Source organism: Bos indicus, chromosome 13, assembly GCF_029378745.1.
Source record: "Bos indicus isolate NIAB-ARS_2022 breed Sahiwal x Tharparkar chromosome 13, NIAB-ARS_B.indTharparkar_mat_pri_1.0, whole genome shotgun sequence".
Lineage (NCBI taxonomy): Eukaryota > Metazoa > Chordata > Mammalia > Artiodactyla > Bovidae > Bos > Bos indicus.
In genome coordinates this window covers 26961975-26969540 of record NC_091772.1, presented here as the reverse complement: position 1 = coordinate 26969540, position 7566 = coordinate 26961975, and the positions used below count along the sequence as shown (strand labels likewise).

At 43.7% G+C, this 7566-nt stretch overlaps 1 non-coding gene across 1 annotated transcript; it reads left to right on the top strand.

Annotated features, from left to right (window-relative positions):
- Positions 1 to 5752: 5752 nt before the first annotated feature.
- Positions 5753 to 5826, top strand: TRNAE-UUC (transfer RNA glutamic acid (anticodon UUC)). The gene has a single exon. It is a non-coding gene; the product is annotated as a tRNA-Glu (tRNA).
- The last annotated feature ends 1740 nt before the right edge of the window (positions 5827 to 7566 follow it).

Sequence of the window (7566 nt, the reverse complement as noted above, 5' to 3'; positions counted from 1 at the left end):
TGGCAATGGAATATGTGAAGTAGAGCCTGGAGCAGCTACTCGGGTATGTACCAGTGCTTATAACTAGGATGTCTAGAACACTACACGTTGGAGGCTGCAGCAGCAGACACTGGTCAGAGTGGGATCTTGATGGCAGGAATTCCTGGTCTGCTTTGCTCTCTGCTGTTGAGTTATACAACCCTTCCATGAGGTATTATTTCATTGTATCACACACTCAGAACTTTTTATGAGGCTGGAAAAACTACATTAAGTATTTCTATATGAAAACTGGACCTCTGTTTCTATGATTAAATCGCCAGACTTGGAGTGTGGAACTTTAGGTGTGCATGATGTTTCTTGCCATTCAGCTTTTCTGTGCCAGGACCTGCCCTAGCCTCCTGGCCAGCACCCAACACCTTGTTTCTGGGTGGGTGTTGATTTCATGCAGGAACTTCCTCATGCATGGCTCCTTTCCTCTCCCCTGTGTGATCGGCCTTGAGACGCCGCAGTTGCCTACAGCCAGGTTATGACCAATCAAGACCAGGAAGCCACAAGCCAGTGTTAGAAGAGAAAGGGCTTTTTCTAATTTCTCAGTTGCCCAGAGAAGATGGCTTCTGGCCACAGCCTACTACCTAAGACTGATCTACCTCCTTTTACTCCATGTCCATCCAGAAAGAATAAAGGGGGAGTGCAGGTTGTGGGGAGACACTGGCCTAGGTTCAAACCCCACCTGTTCTATTAAAATATGTGTGGTTTTAGCCAGATAAGCTCTCTGAGCCCCGTTCGCCTTATTTGTAAAATGAAGAAAATGATACACAGCCATCATGTTCCAGTGAAGATTCAATAAGCTGACGTACAACAAGTAAGTACCAGGTATCTGGAAAGCATAGTATCCATGCAGTTTTTATCATCCAGAATATTCTATACTTTTCCATAATGGGTGTCTGGCTTCTCAGTTCCTTTCCCTTTTTTTTTTTTTTTTTGGTTGATTTAAAAATTTTGTTTTTGTTTTTGTTTTTTTTTTTTAATTTTATTTTATTTTTAAACTTTACAATATTGTACTGGTTTTGCCAAATATCAAAATGAATCCGCCACAGGTATACATGTGTTCCCCCTCCTGACCCCTCCTCCCTCCTCCCTCCCCATACCATCCCCTCTGGGTCGTCCCAGTGCACCAGCCCCCAGCATCCAGTATTCTAACATGTATTTTACTGCAGTAAAGTTGGTTTACAATGTTGCGCCAGTCTTTGCTATACAGCAACATGACTCAGTTACATACATATAGATGTTTTTATATATTCTTTTCCATTATGGTTTATCAGAGGATATTGAATATGGTTCCCTGTGCTGTACAGTAGGACCTTATTGTTTATCCCTCAGGACCTCTTAATGGTGTTCTTACAACAACAAACCATTGCTGGGTAGTAACTCCAAGGTGTGGGAGATGCCATGATGATAGGAAGGTTGAGGACAGCCATGGGCATGGGAACAGAGACGGGCGCAGGCAGGACAGGGAGAGACCCAGACTTCACCCTTTTGTCCAGGATGGGTTACAGTCACTCTGCAGCCACACCATTCAGCAAATTCTGCTTCAACAGCACAGGCTAAAACTTCCATTGCGGTCTGACAAGTGAAGAATTGCACAACCAGCAAAACCGACTTCATTACACAGCCCAGGGAGAAAGAACTCTTCTAGTTTTCTCCTTTGTAAAAATGTGCTGTGAGCTTCCCTCATGACTCAGTGGTAAAGAACTCATCTGCCAACGCAGAAAACCCAGGTTCACTCCCTAGGTCAGGAAGCACCCCTGGAGAAGGAAATGGCAATCTGCTCCAGTATTGTTGCCTGGAGAATCCCATGGACAGAAGAGGGTGGTGGGCTACAGTCCTTAGAGTCCCAAAAGAGTCAGACACAACTTAACAAGTAAACAACAACATTCTGTATGTTATTCACCAACTCCAGGCAGTGTTGCATTCCCTGTGGAACACAGTGTGGTTCCTTTTCTCCCTTTCTTGCCCAAACTTCCATCTCAAGCTCAAGGAAAAGCCAGACATCCTCTACTGCAGGGGTCCCCAACTTTTTTGGCATCAGGGACCAATTTGGTGGAAGATAGTTTTTCCACAAGCCTGGGTGGGGAGGGGATGACCTGGGGATCATTCAAGCACATTACATTTCTGCCTCCCCAGAAAGAGGCACTTTATTTCTATTAGTATGACATCAGCTACATCTCAGATCGTCAGGCATTAGATCCTGGAGGTTGAGGACATCTGCTCTACTGGATCACAGGTAGCAATCATCATTAAGATTGCCTGGCTCACTTTTCATATTCTCTTAATTTCAAGGTGAGAGTCTTTTTCCTCTGGCTATTTCTCTGAGATAATTTGAAAACACACTCTGTTTTCCTTGTCCTCCCTCAGTTAGAACTTTCCCAGCATCTTTGGAGGGCACTCTTGACAGGAGATGTACCTGACTTTTCCTCTCCTGCCTTTGGGATTTCTTCCGGTTTGGGCCACAGAGGGTTTTGCAGGAAAGCAGAGATATTCCTTTTTTTTTTTTTTTAACTTCACCTATTGAATATTCATCAGGTGATGGATTCCACCTCAACGATCAGCCAAGGGAATAAAAATAGTTTGCAGCCAGCTCTCTGCCACAGACAGAGCTCCCAACCATTGGAAGATGGGGCTTTTCCTACTGGGTGATGTTAAGACAAGCAGGTCTGATTTCCCCAGACAGAGCTCTGTGCTCAGAGCAGATGCCTGTCAAAGCAGCCCCCAGTAAGTGGCAATACTTCCTTTCCCTAAAGGTAACTGTCCTCATCACTCTCATTAGCGAGCCAAGTGAACCTTGGGTGCATATCAGAATTTGCTTTAAAATATTCATCGTCTGACAACTGATATTTCAGCCATATTTCCTTGAAAACTACTTTGGGAGAGGAAGGCTGAGCGGCAGGGCTCAATTAACTTAGCATTTTGCTCACCTTCTGAAACTACTTTTCAAGTCCAAATCATTAAAAATTCATGGCACTGTGTAACATGTTATTCTCTGGTGAGGACTGAGCAGGACAGAGGTGGCTGCTAGTACAGGGCTATCCCTCCTGTGCGTGCAGTGGCAGATGAAGCCGGGGCTGTCCTGGGTGGGATAAACAAAACTCTCCCCCCCACCTCAGGGACATCATTCTGTTCAGGAAGCATCAACACCCCTTACCAAGCCCTGGATGGGTCTTCCAAGTGGGCAGTGAAGCTTTTTCATGGTTTCCGCAGAAAGAGGCAGCCAGGAGTACCCAGGAGCACCTCTGAAACATGGTAAGTGGGAAAAATTGGAGGCAGACACACACAGGTTCTTGAGCAGTTTTGACAATTACCTCTGTGAGGCTCAATTTCTACATATGCAAAGTACACAGAGTTCCAGGGCGAAGACTGGAATAGCATAGAGAAGGTGCACTGAATCTTTTGGCAGTTCACTGATGCTAAATAACTGTCTCATCACCTCCATCACAGGGATATGGCGTCTGGACCACTGTGCACATTCTACTATGTCACCATGTCTGCGTCCCCTCCAAAGCACTAGAGTCCAGGCCCTGTTCACCTCCACCCTCGGTGCTCAACATTAGCTGGTACAGAAAAGGGACTCAGTGAAACTTTTGTGAGAAAATTGTAATGACACATATTCATATTTATTTGTTAACTCATATAATTGTTGTTCAGTTGCTCGGTCATGTCCAGCTCTTTGCAACCCCATGGACTGCATCACACCAGGCTTCCCTGCCCTTCACAATCTCCCAGAGTTTGCTCAAACTCATGTCCATTGAGCTGGTGATGCCATCCAACCATCTCATCCTCTGTTGCCCCTTTCTCCTCCTGCCCTCGATCTTTCCCAGCATCAGTCTTTTCCCATAAGTTGGTTCTTTGCATCAAGTAGCCAGAGCATTGGAGCGTCAGCATCATTCCTTCCAATGAATATTCAGAGATTGACTGGTTTAATCTTCTTGCTGTTCAAGGGACTCTCAAGTGTCTTCTCCAGCACCACAACTTGAAAGCATCCATTCTTTGGTGTTCAGCCTTCTTTATGCTCCAACTCTCACATCCATATAACTATTTGAAGGGAACATGATTATCATTAGTCCATTAATTATGATAACTTTTGAAAAAAGAATTATTATAAAGTAAGCACAAACTAGTGATTGCCAATGTAATGATTTTCAAGCAAAAATTTAACAGGAAACTGAGCAAAATAAGTTGTTCTTCTAATGGCCATAGCTTCCAAGTCCTAAGCAAACAGGAATTTTGCTTCAAAAAGAGAACAACTGAAAACAAAAACTGGCCCTTTGGACATAGTCTAAAAACATGCTTGATAATTGCATCCTAGTCGCTAATGGACGTTTGCCCATAGCCCCTAAACCATCCCATAATTTGAAAATGTTCAGTTTGTTTGTCATTTCTCAGTTTGCTGAGGTTTGGTTTTTGTCTCCACATCCAACTGCTCAGAATCTTATTCAAGCAGATCCAAACCACTCTGGTCTAGAAATAGGGCTTGAAATCTGGCCAGCCTGGTTTTTTATGCAATATTTCCAGTACTCCCGCTTTCAAAACAAGCTGGTGGAAAGAAAATGCTAGACAAGCCCCACTGTGGTATTCCAGAACTTTCCCAGTTCAGCCTGGAAACTTCAGAGAATTGTGAGATACAACCAAGAAAAATAAAAATAATACCACTTTACATTTGCCTAACATTTGATCATCTATGTGTAGCTAATGTTTATTCAGCAATTGAGTTTCACACATAATATCCGTTGAATCTTCCAAACAAGCCTGTGAAAAAGAGAATTTTCTCCTTTTCACAGAGGGTCTTTTTTACAGGGTATGAAGTGCCCAGGCCAGGTTCATGATTTTCTTGGAGTGTTCCCATCGTTATCTTCTTCGATCATCTGGGAACTGGGATCAGCAGGGCCTGGGAGCCCCTCCGTGCAGAACCAGGGTCAGGAAGGTGACTTTTTCAGGGTCATACCACCAACAAGAGACAAAAACTAGAGTCTGTGCTTTGTCCATATATGCTATCAATGCTGCTCAACTGCAAAAGCAGCTTAGCATTTAATGTTTTAAAAATATTTTAAATGCTTAATGCTTTTAAACAACAGTTATAGAAGTCTCACTAAAAGATGTGTTTCAAAGCAATTGCAGTACCATTTCATCCAGGGAAACAAGAGTTCAGCAAAGCTGACACTAAGTCTACACCCTCACACTGGATCATGGACGACGGTTTATAATGAGTACAAATTAAACAAGTTAACAAGGATGGAAAGGGTTGGTATATCCCAGTCATCAATAGGTCTAACCTACTATTTGTGGGGCAGGATAAGGTAAAGTTAGTCACAGCCTCTGATCCAGACTGTCCAGATTTAATCCTTTCATCTACTCACTGGTTCACATGTTAGGTGTGTACCTTAACTCTCCATGACTCTGCTTTCTCCTCTGTAATGTTACCTACCTCATGAATGCGTTGTATTAATTGAATTAATGTATGCAAAGTCCTGGAATAGTCTTTAGCAGGCACAATATAAGAGTTTGCTATTATCATGGACTACACTGACCCTCTGACTAGGTGCTGCCTTCTCATTTTAAGCAGATACATGTTGATTTCTGTAGTAGTGTGTAGATATTTTGTATCTCTGGTGGGAATATATTCCCTGAGGGCAAAAGTGGTTCACCATTCATTTGGTCTCCCAAAATGCCTAGCAAGAGTGGCAGACATGGAGAAGGTGATTAATAAATACTGGAGGATTCCCCTGATGGTCCAGTGGTTAAGATTCTGCACTTTCAATGCAGGGGGCCCAGGTTTGACCCCTGGTCAGGGAACTAAGATTCCCGCATGCTGCTTGGCATAGTCAAAAAATAAATAAGTCATTTTTAAAATATAATAAAATAGATACTTTTGGATGTGGTAAGCCAATTTTAAAATCTTATACTGCCATGTACCAATTCAAATTTCTCCAATGATTTCTGTTGCTTGGGGTGCAGATCTGACTTTCTCAGGTAGGCAGCCAAGTCTCTCTTACAAGTTCTGGGGATTCTTCCCCTGACTCTGGCCCAGCTGATTCGCTGGCCACATCCCAAGCATGGGTGGCAGTAACCCCCTTGTTGCCTTTGCTGATTTTTCTCCTCCTATCTAGAGTGCCCCTCCTCCTGTGCTCAGCCTATCCAAATCACACACACCCTTCCCTCCAAGCCCACCTTCTCCTGGGAGCTGCTCTCGAACCCCCAAAGTCAAGCAGCTGTCTTCATCTCCTCTTGACCCCTATAGCTTTATAACTACAGTTCATTTGGAATGTATCACTTTCAGTCTTAAGTTTTGGTCAAAATATTATGTCTTGTTTCCAAAGGGGGAAAAGGGCAAAATGAAAGCAGGGGGAAGGAGAAGGGTACTAGAGCTTTGAATCTCTCTGGAACTCATTTCAGCCAGAGAGGGAGGGGCTTGCAACAATGGGAAGAGATGGGACAACTGAGGCTCTTTGTCTGCCCTCCAGAGCAGACGCAGCAATCAGGGTCTTTTGTATTTCCATGCAAATGTTCATTGCAGCACCATTTACAATAGCCAGGACCTGGAAGCAACTAGGTCCATTGACAGATGAGTGGATAGAGAAGCAGTGATACATAGGGACTGCTACTCAGCCATAAAAAGGAACAAAACTGGGTCATCTGTAGTGATGGGCCTAGAATCTGTTACACAGAGTGAAGTAAGTCAGAAAGAGAAAAACAAATATATATTAAGGCATACGTATGGAATCTAGGTGGAGAAGGAAATGGCAACCCACTCCAGTATTTTTGCCTGGAGAATTCCATGGACAGAGGAGCCTGGTGGGCTACAGTCCATGGGGTCACAAAGAGTTGGACATGACTGAGTGACTAACACTATGGAATCTAGGAAGATGGTACAGATGAGCCTGTTTGCAGGGCAGAGATCAAGATGCAGACAGAAAATGAATATGAGGGCAGAGGGGGAAAAGGGGTGTGAGACAGATTGGGAGAATAGGATTGACATATATAACACATATACACTACCATGAGTAAAATAGTTAGCTAGTGGGAAGCTGTTATATAACACAGGGAGGCAAGTTCCATACTCTGTGATGACCCAGAGAGGTGGGATGGGGATGGGGTGGGAGGGAGGTTCAAGAGGGAAGGGATATATGTGTACATATAGCTGATTCACTTCATTGTACAGCAGAAACTAATAGAACATTGTAAAGCAATTATACTCCAATTTAAAAAAGAAAAAAAGCAATCAGCCATGAAAACATAAATCCTTGATATTTGGAAGGCAGGGTCCTTTTTGCCAACTCTGGATCCCACAAGCTATGTTCAAGATGTTTCAGGAGCAGTGAGGGATAAGTAGCTACTACTGCACTAAGGGCTGAAACTGATCAAAATGAAGCTCTATTTACCAACCAAGTCAATGGACATGAACTTGGGCAAACTCCAAGAGATGGTGAGTGACAGGGAAGCCTGGCTTGCTGCAGTCCATGGGATCACACAGAGTCAGATACGACTTGGTGACTGAACATCAACAGCAGCCAACCAAGTCTCCATCCTGGAAAT